The sequence below is a fragment of the Pleurodeles waltl genome, chromosome 1_2, assembly GCF_031143425.1.
Source record: "Pleurodeles waltl isolate 20211129_DDA chromosome 1_2, aPleWal1.hap1.20221129, whole genome shotgun sequence".
In the NCBI taxonomy this organism is placed as follows: Eukaryota; Metazoa; Chordata; class Amphibia; order Caudata; family Salamandridae; genus Pleurodeles; species Pleurodeles waltl.
This window is the reverse complement of record NC_090437.1, coordinates 57,989,120-58,005,162: the sequence shown is the minus strand read 5'-3', so window position 1 is coordinate 58,005,162 and position 16,043 is coordinate 57,989,120.

Genomic DNA, 16,043 nt, shown 5'->3' with positions numbered 1-16,043 from the left:
TATTAGTAACTTGTGTAACATTCTGACAACTGCTAAGGTAGCAGGGTATTATTTACATGTAATGTTGGTCTATTTATGTTTTGTGCAATACAGATTATTTTTACATAGTTCAGTGTTGTATTTACTTTGTGGTGTGCATTTTGCATCACGTGTGTTGTGTGTTGTGCAAACGCTTTACACATTGCCTCCAGGTTAAGCCTGACTGCTCGTGCCAAGCTACCAAGGGGGTGAGCAGGGGTTATCTTGGACGTGTACCTCCCAAGCCCTGACTAGAGTGGGTAGGTTCTGCCTGGCTGAGGTGCATACCCTAGCCAACCAGAAACCCCATTTCTAACATGTGTCTTCTGACATGTGGGGCCAGTGAAAGTGAAGGACCAGTCTGTCCCAAGTTTTACTGTGCCCCAGGTGACCAGCAGGGGGAACCTCATTGGCTAAGGTCAACAAAAACTCCCTGTATTGCAGAGGGATTACCAATCTTCTGGTGACACCAGGCTTGGCTTCCCTGGGTTCTGAATATAGAAGGTTGTACTCCGAGTACACCCCGTGGGTGCCACTGACATCCCCTGCTTCTTCTTTGACAGCTTGCTGTCTCAAACCCTCCAGTGTGGGGCAAGTTTGCTGAGCCACATTTAACTCCTCCCTGGCAGGCCCCCCTGCACCCAAGAGTTCAGCTGTGTCAGCATGAAGTTCTTCAGGTGTAGGTTCTGTCCAAGGAATAGATTCCTCCTCCTCAAAGGGGAATCATCAGTGAAGGGGGGTTAGGGGATAATTTCTTACCCTTCCTAGCCCTGCTTTTGGGAAGCCTTTGGTCCATATTTTCAGGATCCAAGTTTCCCCGTTCTCTTTGCTTTTTGGCCTGAGCCCTTGTCAAAGCAAAGATATACCCAAGAATGCCCAGCATGGCTGCATGGGCCTTTAACTCTACTTCAGCCCAAGCTGAAGTCTCCAAGTCGTTCCCTCTACAGGTAGGTCTGTGGATACTACAACTTTTGTAGGACCAGTAACCCCTCCCCCCCCCCAAACCAGTTGATGTCAACAACTGCCATGGGGTGGCTCACATTATTGTTGTGTGCATCAGTCACTTGTTACTGGTGACCAAGTAGGTATTGCTCAGGGGACACCAGTTTTCCAGTTTTTCCATCACCATGGTGACACTGGCACCTGTGTCCCTATAGACCTAAACCTGAACACCATTTATTAGGGTTTGTTGCTTGTTCCTATCCATATTAAGGGGACAGGCAACAAGGGTGGCAAGGTCAATGCCACCATCAGAGACTAAAACAGCCTCAGTGGTTTCCCTAACCAAAGCAGCCCCCACTACACTTCCCAGAGTTAGCCCTGCTACACCCTTGGATTGACTATTACTAGTATGAGTCTTCCCACCACCACTGCTATTGCTAGGGGTGCTAGTTGTAGCAGTGGGGGTAGTAGCAGTGGGAGGTTTGTTGCTTTTCTTAGGGCAAGAGCTGTCTCCTGCCCTATGGCCTTTGCTCCCACATATATAGGTCTCTCTGAACTTGATTCTACATTGCCCAGTTGTGAGACCAAAACCATCTCAGTGTTGTTTTGAGTATGTTGTAATTGTCTGCATCCTCTTCTCTGACAGCGAGAAGCCTTTCCCTCCCCTTGTCAGAGAAGGGCAACCAGAGAATAGTAGCCCACTGCCTTTGAGGGACCCTCTGAACTTTACAGGCCCACTAAAGTGCAACAAACCACTTGTAAATATCATCCCCACCTGTATCGTGGAACAGTTTTGTGCAGGTTTCTGGAGTCCAAGGAGTCCTCCCTGACTCTGTAATCCCTGAAACTTGATCTGTTGCTGCTGCCACCATGGGGTGCTAACCCCAACCCCTACCTCTCTCTCTCTCTCTACACTGCCAAGGCCTCCCTATCTAGAGCTAGCTGTTGCTACTGCAGCCTCAGCCTGGGCTCCTCCAGTCTCAGTTGTCTGAGCTCTCTATCTATAGAGTCATCCCCTGGAGTTATGCAGTGTGACCCCCTCAGTTACTGAAGTGCCATGACAGTGAGCAGAGGTGGATATTTCCCTAGTCTTAGTGACCTTTCTACCTATCATCCGGGCATTAAGGGAGCCCTACCTGGGTGAGGTCCCTTCCCACTACCAGCTATGCTAGTTATTCTGCTAGGGACCTTAGGATCCTTTGAGGACCCCTCCCCTGGGCCTAGAATGTCATTCTCTACCTCAGTGAGGTTAGGATCTAATTCTTCTTCCTCCTCCTCCTGATTACCAGCTTGATCCTGGTCATCCTTGAGGAGGAGACCCAAGAGCAGACTCTTGTTAGGGTTCCTCCCCATGTCCATTTTCCTTTCTGAACATACCTCCTTTGATTCCTTGAAAATCAGGTTCTCATAGAGAGAATCCATGACCTCAGAGCTGTGTCCAGCTGCAGACATGGTGTTGGTTAGGATAGTGTAGGGTGTTCCTAACCTACCTAACCCCTAGTCTCTCAGAAAGAAGTTTAGAGCAAGGGCTATGCCTATACCCCAGCTTGCCTAAACTTTAGAGACTAGGGGCCAGATGTATGCATTTGCGAACACCAATTAGCGATTTTTACCGAATCGCTAACTGGGATTCGCAAAATGCGATGTAACAACACCATTCCAGAATTTTTTGTGATTTCTTAAAATTCGCAATCGCCAATAGCGAGTACCAAATAGCGATTTGGTAAAACGGCGAATAAATAGCGAGTACCAAAAAGCAATTCAGTAAAATGGCGAATCGGCATTTGGAAATCGCAAATTGCAATTTTGTATTCTGGAGCAGCATGATGACATCAGAACCAGGAAGTGAGTCAGTGCATGCTGTATCCAGAAGCCTGAGCCACAGGAGCTGGTAGAGTGACCCATGACAGTACCAGGGAGGCACCCAGGAGAGTCTGCCAGGACCAGGAGAACACAATGCCCACTGATGGAAATGGCAAGGACACAGATGGAGAAAAAGAAAACTGAAATTCAGTGAGCAGGAATTGGAGGTGCTCACAGAAGAGTTGGTCAAGAACCATAACCAGTTATTTGGCAAACACTCACTACAGGTCCCAGAAAGTGAGAAGAGGAAAATGTGGACTGACATCCAGAACAAAATTTGTACGGTGGGTGGTGTCACTGACATTGACACCTCAGGCACACCTGACAACAGAAAAGGTAAGGGCAGTAATGATTTGTATCACCATATGTGCAAGTATAAATGTCCCTTAAAAATTGCAATGATACTATGCACTGTGAGAAATAGTCCATGCCACATGTTCCATTCAACACAACAATCCCTTATGGGAGTCGTAGTCCATACCCCAAAAGTGCATCTACTAACATGTACAGCAGTATAGTGTAAAACCAAACAGAGAAACAACACAACAGTCAGAGACACTATGCCAGGGGAAATGTTTATAATAAAAGTAACTGTAAGAACACAAATGCAAGATGAACACTATGAATGACATGCTGGCTACAGCAGAACACATAAGGGAGATGACAAATGCCATTAAGGAACCCAGCACTGTAATGCAGCAGGAGCATGTCACCCACCTTAGGTGCCATCACCAATTGATGGGTAGGTTGGATGGGTTCAGCAGATCTGTCAATTGGCTCACTAACACTACTGCTTTGCTGTTACGACGTGCTGTGGGCATGCAAGTGGAAATGGCACATTGCAGTCAGGACGTTGCATGAGGATTGGTGCAACTCACCAATGTATTGGAGACAATGCAGACAGCCCGGAGTGCTGCTAACAGTAATCTGGGTGGTGGGGATAGTGAGGAGCTCTCTAGCCTCAGCAGTGTCACAGCCCCTGTGATGGATCCCAGGCATCGCAGTTCTAGACACAGTTCTGTCTCTGAACCTGCAACAAGGGGTGTCACTGAGCCTACTGAGCATTCAAGTGGAGTGCATGGACGTAAAAAGTAATGTTGAGAAGTTCAGGGCTTTGCATTTTATGTAGCAATGCATTGATACTATGGTGTTAATAGCATCACACTGTAATTGGGACCTGATTGTGCCTTTTGATTACCTATGGTCTATTTACACATACATGTCCTGAAGTCAAAGGCAATAAATGTGATGCTTATAGCAATCAATGAAAGTAGACGTGGTGTTGTCATTACTTACATTAGAAATAGTTGTGTAATCTCAGCACATCTTTGCCTGCCCTCTACTGCTCTGGTTTTGTCTGCTGGGTGAAAGGGTGTGAAGGGGTCATCATACTCATCGTAGTCTGTCTTTGTGGGTTCAACTGGTATGCCGCTTGTTGTTGCGATGTTGCGCAGCATTGCACACATGGCCATGATCTTGCAGGTATTCTCCAGACTGAATTGCAGTGTGCCCCCACTCTTATGCAGGCATCGGAAACCACTCTTCAGTGGGCCGAAAGTCCTTTCAATCACGCATTGTGTCCTTATTGTGCCACAATGTATCTCCGTTCACTTGGCAGGGTTGAAGTAAGGTGTCAGGATGTAGGACCATACTTCATATGCACTGTCTCCTAGAATGACGGGAGTGCAATATGAGTTTTTGTTATCTGTGACATCACATATATGTTATACAACATTGTTCACTGTTACGTTACCAAGCAGGCATCCTTCGCCAAACTCCCTAGCAAGTAGTCTTGTGTGTATTCCACTGTGCCTGAAGATATACGAATCATGTGTGCTACCAGGGTATCTGGCCACAAGATCAGTTATAATGTTGGAGGCATTGCATATGACCTGGATGTTCATTGAATGTGTACTTTTCCTATTCCTCTATACGTACTCTGTTGCACATGGTGGACAGATTGCTACATGTGTCCCATCAATGCAGCCAATGACGTGTGGAAATTGGGCTTCCTGATAGAAATCTTATTTTGTTTTTTGCAAATCCTATGGGGTGTTGCGGAATTTTATGTGCAGATGTAGTTTTGTTAACATAGCATTTAGGAATGCATTGAAGAAGCGTGAAAGTGCACTTTGTGATACACCTCCAGCTGCTGCAATGACCCTTAATAGCTTCCTGGGGCTAAGAGGTGCAGGGAGCATAATACCTGCACATGAGTGGGTATGGCATTGAATCTGTGTGTGTGTGTCCCTGCAGTAGGGGTTGTAAACCAGCTATTAGTTCAAGTATAATGGCAGTGTTCAACCTGTACTGCTTCTCTGTCTGATCTAATAGGGTAATGTGCACTCTAAAAATGCGCTCCTGTCTCCTCCTCACAATCCTCAAACCCGCCAGGATCCTTATCCTCCTCGCCATGATGTAGAATGCAGCCATTGTTGAAAAGGGCTGATGCAGCCTGCGCCTCTTTATACGGGTTGCACTTGTTTACCACCTCATTTCAATTTGTGGTAAATTGCACATGCAAAAACCCATTTTACGACTAATCGCAATTTGCAAATGCTTCATACATTGTATTGCGATTCGTTAATTGCGAATCGCAGTCTGCGATTTGCAAAATCTAGTCACAATTTTAAGGAATTGCTATTTTAGCGACTCCTTAAAAATCCATTGTAAATGCCTTTCATGCATCGTGAAAGGCGATTTTGCATTTGCAAATGGTGGAATTTACTGATTCACACCATTTGCGAATGTGAAATCCTTTGATACATCTGGCCCTAAATTCCTGCACTAGGTTCTATGTATATCTCTAGGTATGAAGTGGTCTTTCCTGTAGAAAGCACCAGGTGACAGAGTGATAAGGCAATTGCAAGTGCTTATCCCACTGCTGCACTACCAATGTCGAAGGCTGGCCTGGTGTGTGGTGGGTACCTATGGTACTTACACCTTATACCAGGTCTAGCTATCCCTTACTAGTATAGTGTAGTCAGTGCCCAGAAGCCAGGCTCTCTAGAGGTACCTGTGGATGAGCAGCAAAGTCTTATCTGGAAGACATGCAAAGCTCTTGCAATACCACTGTAGTCACACTTAGTACTTACAAGCATGAAAGAAAACACTCAGGTGGTCATTATGACATTGGCAGTAAATGCCTCTTACTGCTGTGATGACGGCCGCCAACATACCGCTGTGGATGTGAACATCCGCGCGCAAATTATGACACACACACACCAATCCAACAGAATAGTGCCACATACACAAATCTGCCAGCCTAGAGGTCAGTGCTAAAGTGGCCGTACCAACACCTATACTGTTACGCCAACAAAACTACACCCACCACATTATGACCCACGAATCACCACAGCAGACATTCAATGGCGGTAAATCATTGGCAGTACACACAGGCGTGCTCAAAATGAACACCCATACACTAAACTACACAACATTGGCCAATACCAAATACACACACCTCACACTCATTCACAGAGCACACCCACCCACAGGGCTATAAAACACACACCCACATTACCCACAACTCTTTACAAGTACAAATTATTGCCACCAGACTGACACCAAGACCACTGCGACAACTAGACACATAATCCACATACACTCATACATCCCTCACGCACCCCACTTCACACACCCAATCACACTACCCAACAACCACATACTTACACACACCACACAACACCCATGTCCCCACAAAGGCACCCCTGTTTTACAGATAAGGAGTTGCAGGTCATGGTTGAGGAAATATTCAGGGTAGAGCCGCAGCTGTTTGGAGCACAGGTACAACAAATATCCATTGCCAGGAAGATGGATCTATTGCGGAGAATCATGGACAGGGTGAACGCCGTGGGACAGCATCCAAGAACAAGGGACGACATCAGGAAGAGGTGTAACGTCCTATGAGGAAAGGTACGTTCCATGGCAGCAAGGATCCAGCTCACCATACAGAGGACTGGCGGTAGACCCCCACCTCCTCCCCCACAGCTCAGAGCATGGGAGGAGCAAGTCTTGGCATTGCTACATCCGGAGGGACTCACTGGAGTTGCAGGAGGTCTGGACACTGGTAAGTCAAAATGTAATACTTATTACCCCCTTACCTGCATGCCATCTCACCACCTCGCCCCCATTCCCATCACTCTACTCCATCCCAAACACTGCACCTACACATATGACTAACCCCAATGCCAAGCCATGCGTACTATACCAATGCATGGACAGCCCTCCCAAACCTGCATGGACACCTATCACAAAAGCATGCACAGCATGGAGATCTAACAATCACACAATACATCACCATGCACAAACAAAGGTGGCAGGGCAACAGCAATGATACAGGGGAAGCTAGGGATGTACAATATGTCAGACATGAAGCATAATGCATCACTTACATCCCCACAGGTGCCACAGCCAATCTCAGTGGAGAGTAGGTGCCACAACAAAGCAGTCCCCCAACAGAAGATGCCCCCAGTGATGACAGTAACTCTGGACTTCTGGATCTGGATGAACTACCTGGCCCATCAGGGACCGCTGGTCAGTCGGTCACCCCAGCCCACTCACAGTCAACAACAGAGCCTCCCCCTTCCGTATACAAGACCACAGCACCCACCAAATGTCCCCACACCTCTGTCCCCAGGACACGTCAATCAGCAGTGTGCCTACCTGTACCGGGACCCCAGTCCACACCTCGCCCCCAAGACAATCAGGGACCTGGGGTCAGTGACACTGGGCACACAGTTCAGGGGACAGAGGCACAGGGCAACAGTGACACTGGGAGGACCGCTTTCTACCAGGGGAAGTACAGGCCCAGGGAACCGACTCTCCAGGAGGCACTCACCAAGATCCTGGGGGCCTACCAACAATCCCAGGACACGATGGGCCAGATCCTTAACAACATGCAGGAGAACAGGAGGCTGCAGGAGAAAAACCATCAGAAGATCAGGGAGGACTTGTAGGCTCTCAACACCACCATGATCTCCACAGCAGGGGTGCTGGCAGACATGGCCAACATCATGAGGGAATCGGCAGCACACCAGCGGGCTCCTACCACTAGCCAGTCAATTGACCAGCCCTCTACGTTTGCTGCAGCTAGTGGTCTGGAGGCCCCGCCACAGGACCCACAGGCCACCAGCACCCCTCCCCCTGCAGAAGGGGAACCACCCAGCAAACGTTCCCTGTGACCCAGACAGAAACCAGAGACACTAGCCAGGACCAAGATCAACGTCAGGAAATTAGACTCTCCTGATTGTCCCCCTTGTGTCCCACCCTGTCACCTTGTCCACTTTGAACTGCCTTTGCTGCCCGTCCTATGGCCCCTTGGACACTGGACCTGTGCTACAAACAGACTGGAGCAGTACCCAGGACTTTCATCTACCATTCCCCATTCCATTGGACTTTTCAGTCAATTATTTGCATTACAATAAACACCCTTGAACACAACTTGAGTGACACAGTTTTATGTGTTGAAAATGTGCATTTATGGGAACAGTCAAATCAAGTCCAAATGATCTGCACTCTGTGATAGCATACAAATAATTACCTGTAGCTGTCTGCAGCAGACACATCAGGACACTGTTGTCATATCACTAACATCTGTAAAAGGACAAGCAATAGGTGACAGTAAGTTGAGATGCAAAGGAAGTGATTGCCTTCATGCTACAGCCACACAGAAAACATCAATAGTCAGAGTAATTGTCAGTTCCACTGTTTCACCTGTGTGTCATTGGAAGTATTGACGTAAAACTGATGTTCTGTTGTCCTCATCCTCATCCTCTGCCTCCTCATCCTCACTGTCCTCAGGGTCCACTGCTGCCACAGGGGCATATCCAGTCCCCCCTCCTGCAGAAAAGGCACATGTGGTCTGAAGACCAGGTTGAGCAACATGCAGCATGCCACTACTATCTGGCAGACCTTCTCGGATGAATAGCACAGGGATCCACCTGTCAGATGCAGGTATCTGAACCTGGCCTTCAGGAGTCCAAAGGTCCTCTCGATTATTCTCCTGGTTCGCCCATGTGCATCATTAAAACGGCTCTCAGCCCCTGTCCTGGCATTCCTCACAGGGGTCAGGATCCACGAAAGGTTTGGGTAGCCAGAGTCCCATGCAAGTATTTGAGGGACAAAATTTAGCCTTACATAATGCAATGGGGATAACACCTTAAGGCATACACTGACATACAGTGGATGGGGACTCAGGCTCACCTATTAGCCACACCCTGTGCCTCTGTAGTTGGGCCATCACATTTGGGATGCTGCTATTCCTCAGGACGAAGGTGTCATGCACCGACCCAGGAAACTTGGCAGTAACGTGAGAGATGTACTGGTCCGCCAGGCACACCATTGCACTCCTGAACACCTGTTCATTCTGGCGGGGGGACAAACGCAATATGTGTACTGTCAATCCCCCTCAATAATATTGGGAAAATGTCCCACTGCCATAGAATCCTGCTTTCACAGTGGCCAAATCTTCCACCTGGGGGAAATAAATATACGTGCACATGTGTTACATCAGGGCAGACAATACCCTTGCCAGCACAATAGCGAACATTGGCTGTGACATTCCTGCTGCCAAGCCCACTGTCACTTGGAAAGAATCAGTTGCCAGGAAATGGAGCACTGATAGAACTTGCACAACAGGGGGATTCCAGTGGGATGACCGATAGCTGATATCAGGTCAGGCTCCAATTGGGCACACAGCTCTGTGATTGTGGCCCTGTCCAGTCTATAGGTGAGTATAATGTGCCTGTCCTCCAGTGTAGCCAAGTCCAAAAGGGATCTCTACATGGGGGTTTGTCTCCTCCTCCTATTCATCCACAGTGGTAGGTATCTGAGGGACATAAGAGTGAGTAGGCTGTCACAATTTGTACAATGAAACCACCACCTCAGTGCGCACACAACATTAATGTGATTGGACAGTGGGAATGGCAATGTAAGTGCAAATCCATAAATGACGCAGTTATGCGAGATCTGTATGTAGTGCACCACCATGAAAAGGCGACTGCCTGTCCTGTACCTAGGGACAGGTGGAAGTGGGGTAACTCCACCGACTTTGGGCGTCGTGGTTGAAGGCGGTTTTGCACCGACGTGCAATTCCTAATTGGCTAATATGGGGCTCTATGGAGTACAGTGGCCAATGGGGATCAGCGTCGGTGGTGACAGTGTACACCGCCGCAGACGTTTCTGCCATTTTCTGGCTATATCCTCACTTGATTCCTGACTTTCCACAGGACAACACCTACACTGCATGTGCTGCTGTGACCTGCGTCTGGAACCTACCATCACCTGTGTGACCGGGGAAAGGGCCCCTGACTTCACTTCAATGGAGTTGGAGCGCTTGATGGATGGGGTTCTGCCCAGGAATGGACAGCTGTATGGGCCTCCAGACCAATAGGTGAGTACACCTTGGCCACAATGCATTTGGGAGAGTTGCATGGAGATGTGTGCGCAGGCATTGTGTCATATGTGGGGTGGTATGTCTAGTGGTAGTGTACATGGTGTGTGCTGGGCAAAGTGTGTGCCAATGGAGTTGGAAACGGGATCTGTGGGCCATATGTGTGACAGACTGGATTGTATGTGTAATGCTTTCCTCCTGTCTGTATTCCCTCTGCAGGTCAGCACCCATCAAAAGAAGGGATTGTGGTGTGCCATCACCAAGGACGTGCGGACCCTGGGGGTCTATGGCAGGCGGAGCACCCACTGTCAGAAACGGTGGGAGGACCTGAGACGCTGGGCATGGAAGACCGCAGAGGCCCAGCTGGGGATGGGCTCCCAACGAGGAAGGGGTGCCAGTCGGAACCTGACCCCCATGATGGCCGGCATACTGGCGGTGGCCATCCCTGAGCTGGATGGGCACTTGAGGGCATCACAGCAGCCACAAGGGGGTGAGCACAGTAGCCGTTACAACAATAATTGGAAGGTGACATGGGATCTGGGTGGTGGGTGTCAGTTAGTGTGTGCCCCTTAATACCAGGCCAGACATTGCAACGTGATCCAGATAAAGGGTAATGGTTGAAAGGGAAATGAAGGTAATCTAGCTAGGTTGCATTCCGTGTCATTCAGGGCTTTGTGGGTCCCAGGAGGTCTAGCTAGGTTGCATTCCATGTCAGTCAGGGCTTTGAGGATCCCAGGAGGTGTGCAGTTGGCGGTGTTTGGCCCTCTTCTTGCTGCAGCATCTAGCCAATTCAATGCCAGTGCAATGCATAGTGCTCAGTCCTAAACCCTGTGTGTGACAGTGCTGTGTATGCCAACTGTGGTGTTGCTGCTGTAATTAACCCAGTGCTCCCTTCCTCTCCCTCCCCCTTCCCCTTCTGTCATCCTGTCAAGTGTGCATTAGCATCATCTGGAGCAGGAGCAGGGGCACAGACGACAGAGGGAGCTGCATCCCACAGGACCCAGGAGGCAGAGTCCACTGACGCCGAGGGAACCACTGGGGGAGGGCTAGGGGAGCACCAAGGTTGAGACAGGAGGTGAGAACACTGACTCAGATACCTCCTCTGATGGAAGCTCCCTGGTGGTGGCAGATACCTCTGTGACCACCCCAGCTGCAGGTACAGCCGCCACCCCCGTACCAGCACTGCCCTCCCAGTACCCCCTCAATGAGTTGCCCAGGCCCGCTCACCCAGAAGGGTGGACATCTCCTTTGCCCCAGGCACCTCAGGCCCTGCCCCAGTGAGCCCTGCTGCCCTCAGTGAGGAGGCTATTGCCCTCAAAGAGATCATCTCTGTAGGGCAGTCAACCATTGTGAATGCCTTACATGGTCTGGCATCCCAGATGCAGCAATGCAATGCATTCCTGGAGGGCAGCCACGGTTGATTGGCGGCCCAACAGAGATCGACTTAGGCTCTGGCCGCCTCTCTGATGGCAGCCATTGTCCCTGTTCCTACCTTCCCCCCTCCAACTACCACTTCCCAGTCCCAGTCTCCTCAACCCCAACCCACCCCATGCACACATACAGACGAGCATGCACACAAGACATCACACAAGAGTGGCACAGTCAAACACAGGCACCACCCTTCAGTCCACAAGCACACACACAAACAACAGACATTTGCACACACATCCACATCCACTGCCTCCACTGTCTACCCCTCCTCCTCCGCCTCTCTCACAGTCACGTCCACACTCACACCTGCATGCACTGCTTCAACCGTCACCACCAGCATCACCGCACCAAGCAGCACACACACCTCACTAGCAGACACCTGCACAACATCCATCCACGCATCCCCTGTGTCCTCTCCCACCCTGTCTATCCCCCTTCCTAAAGGACACAAACGCAGGCACTCAGACACCCAACAGCCATCCACCTCACATCAGCACACTGCCCATGCACCTGCACCCAAGTCCAACGGACGTACTCCTTCGACAACTATTCCCTCAACCTCCACTCCCATCCTTCCTCCCACATCCTGCCCCAATGTCCCTAAGAAGCTTTTCCTTGCACGTCTTGACCTCTTCCCTCCCCCTCCGTCCTACCTGTAAGAGCAGGGTCCCAACGACACAACCCAGCACCTCAGCCAAACAGCCCATGGGAACAGTGGAGGAACCTCCTAGTTGTGGAAGCAAGACAGTGAAGGATCCTACTCCACCAGCCAGGAAAGGGAAGGATCCCACTCCACCAGCTAGGAAAGGGAAGGATCCCACTCAACCACCAATGTCAGAAAAGATTCCCACTCAACCACCAATGTCAGAAGAGGTTCCCACTCAACCACCAATGTCAGAAAAGATTCCCACTCAATCACCAATGTCAGAAGAAGTTCCCCCTCAACTACCAATGTCAGAAGAGGTTCCCCCTCAACCACCAATGTCAGAAGAGGTTCTCACTCAACCACCAATGTCAGAAAAGATTCCCACTCAACCACCAATGTCAGAAGAGGTTCCCACTCAACCACCAATGTCAGAAGAGGTTCCCACTCAACCACCAATGTCAGAAAAGGTTCACACTCAAACACCAATGACAGGCAAGAAGCCCTCGCCTCCAGCAGAGGCTGTCCAGGAGACACCTCCCCCAGCAGAGACATTGTAGTCCTCACCTCCAGCAGAGGGCACGTAGGCCACCCTCCAGGGACTGTTGTACAAGAAGCCCCCTCCAGAAGCAGTGGGCGAGTTCCCCACCTCAGAGACTGTGACCTTGCACTCCCCAGCACTGGGAAATGGGCACAGAGTCCCCTCCAGAAGCAGTGGGCAAGTTCCCCACCTCAGAGACTGTGACATTGCACTACCCAGCACTGGGAAATGGGCATGGAGCCCCCTCCAGATGCAGTGAGCAAGATCCCGACTTCAGCTGAGGTGTCCCCCACCCCCCTTTGCCCTGAGGTGCCTGTCCAGTTCCGAGATGTTGCCCCTGCACAGTGTTATGCGGAATTCGTCAGGATCAAGTTGGGGCTTTGACTGTGCCCTGTGGCCAAGTGGGCCTTATGTACTTTGGACTGGGCATTTAGTAACTGCTAAAATAGCAAAACGGGAGACTGCAATCGGACGCACCCGCCGCCATCTTGTGAACGGATTGATAATTAATTCATTAATACTGTGAACATTGTTACAAGCAGAAATTGAACCACAATCCTGCCTTGAGAAAGCCCTGGTGAACGCACCCCACAGGGCAAAACACGTGTTGGATGAGTGTTCTCTTTGCTCTACGTTTCACTTATTTGTATGAAGACATTTATAACTGCTTAAATAAACTTCAAGTTGGACTAAGAGGGTCATTCTGACCCTGGCGGCCGGTGGCCGCCAGGGCCACCGACCACGGGAGCACCGCCGACAGGCTGGCGGTGCTCCAATGAGCATTCTGACCGCGGCGGTTCAGCCGCGGTCAGAAGCGGAAAGTCAGCGGTCTCCCGCTGACTTTCCGCTGCTCATTGGAATCCTCCATGGCTGCGGAGCGCGCTCCGCAGCCATGAGGATTCTGACCCCCCCTACTGCCATCCAGTTCATGGCGGGAAAGCCGCCATGAACAGGATGGCGGTAGGGGGGGTCGCGGGGCCCCTGGGGGCCCCTGCCGTGCCCATGCCAATGGCATGGGCACGGCAGGGGCCCCCGTAAGAGGGCCCCAAAATGTATTTCACTGTCTGCCTTGCAGACAGTGAAATACGCGACGGGTGCAGTAGCACCCGTCGCACCTTCCCACTCCGCCGGCTCGATTACGAGCCGGCATCCTCGTGGGAAGGTTGTTTTCCCCTGGGCTGGCGGGCGGTTTAACTGGAACCGCCCGCCAGCCCAGGGGAAAACTCGTAATACCCGCGGTAATTTGGAGGGCGGGATCCTGGCGGGCGGCCTCCGCCGCCCGCCAGGGTCATAATGAGGCCCTAAATGTCTTGGAGAACCCTTCTAATTTCTTAAGGAATATTATTGTATAATTGGCAATTGGATGCCTTATAATCTATTGGAAAATTGAGTGGGAACTTACCTCTCATAACTAAGGTGACTTTGTAAATGGGGGACTAGGGTCCATTTCCCCCGGTTTCAAGCTCCCACGTTTATCTAACTTTACCGGAACAGGCATTTTTCACAGAAAGCAACAAACTGGACCCTTACTGGTTGTGTGTATGGTGTGTGTGTGTGAATGGTGTGTGTTGTGCATGTGTGTGTCACTCTCCTTTTCCTCCCTCCCTCCCTTGTGTGTTAGGCAGCTGTACTCGCCATCGTCGTCGGCGTTGGTGTTCCAGGTGGAGCATGGTGCAGAAGAGCATCGGGAAGACTTGCAGTTCCGGTTCCATGGTGGCACTGGTCTTCTGTGATGTCTTTCCGCCAGGATTTTGATCGCGTTCATACCGCCCCGGAAACTGTGGCGGCGTGCTGTGTCATAATATGGTGGGCAGTACCTTGTCTTTAGCCTTACTGTTGATGGCTAACGCCGTGGTCAGTGGTGTTAACGCCCTGGCGGTTGGTGTGGTACATTGGTTATCTATGGGAGTTATCACCGCCATGGTCATAATTTGGTGGTAATTACCGCCAGCCTGTTGCGGTAATTACCGCCATCCTGTTGGCGGTATTACCGCCACTTTAACAGTCACCGACAATGTCATAATGAAGGCCTCAGTGTTACAAAAATAAAGGTACTTTATTTTGGTGACATAAATACCAAAAATACCATAGACTATATTCCCTTAGAAGTAATACACAAACTATATACACTAGAATGCAGAAATAGGCATAAAACAGTTAGGAAACAGTGCAATTAGGGAAAATCACAATAGGAAGAAAGGGGCCTAGGGGGAGCACAAACCATATATTAAGAAAGTGGAATGCGAAAGTCGGTCCCCCACCTTGGCAAGTGTATTGTGTAGAGGGGAGCTGGGAGTACTAGAAAAGTCAAAAGGTAAGTACCACAACCCACCCCAGCGACTAGGAAAACAGAAGTAAATCACAGTAAGTTTCCCAGAACACACACAGAGAAGTAAAGAAGAATATTGCAAAACCCAGAAGAGACTGCAAGACAGTAACAGTGGATTCCTGGACAAAAAGACGTGTGTAAAGAGGGGACCAAGTCCAAGAAGCACAGAAGAGTCCAGGAAGAGCAGGAGCCTCCACCAACCCGGATGAAGGTGCAAAGGGTGAACCACCGGTGAAGAAGAAGAGTCAGCACTGCACCCAAGAAAACAAAGTCGGGTTCCTGGAGCGTGGTGGTGATGTCCCATGCTGGAAGGAGGATTGCAGTCAGGTTTGCTTCTTCTGGTTCCGCTAACAAGCCTTGGCACATACAAAACTCACGGTTAGTGGAAAGTGGAGCTGCCGGGGACCAGGAAGGACAATGAGGACTCTACCCAGGAAGAGGAGTCAGAGGGGGGCCTCAGCAACACAGAGGGCCCACAGAAGATCAGGCAGCACCTACAAGGGTCCCACAGAATGGGGACAGGAGAGTCGCTAAAGAGGCCCATGCAGAACGAGAAGGCTCCCACACTGCCGGAGAACCACTCAGGGAGCTGTACTTCAGAGGAAGGAGTGCTGGAGCCTCAAGATGTATAAAGATCTTGGAGGAAGGATGCCAACATGCCTTGGAAGCTGGAAATGACACGGTGCATGGGGGTACTATCCTGAGTGGGCTGGCAAGGGCTTAACTTCACCCAAGTTGGACAGTTGGAAGAGAGAACGATTGGGACTACTTCAGTCTACCACCTGTGATGCAGGATCCACACAGCTCAGCAGGAGAGGGGATCTGCGTAGTCAGTCGTCATCGCAGTTGGTGCCTGCGGAAGCAGGGGTGTGACTCCTTCACT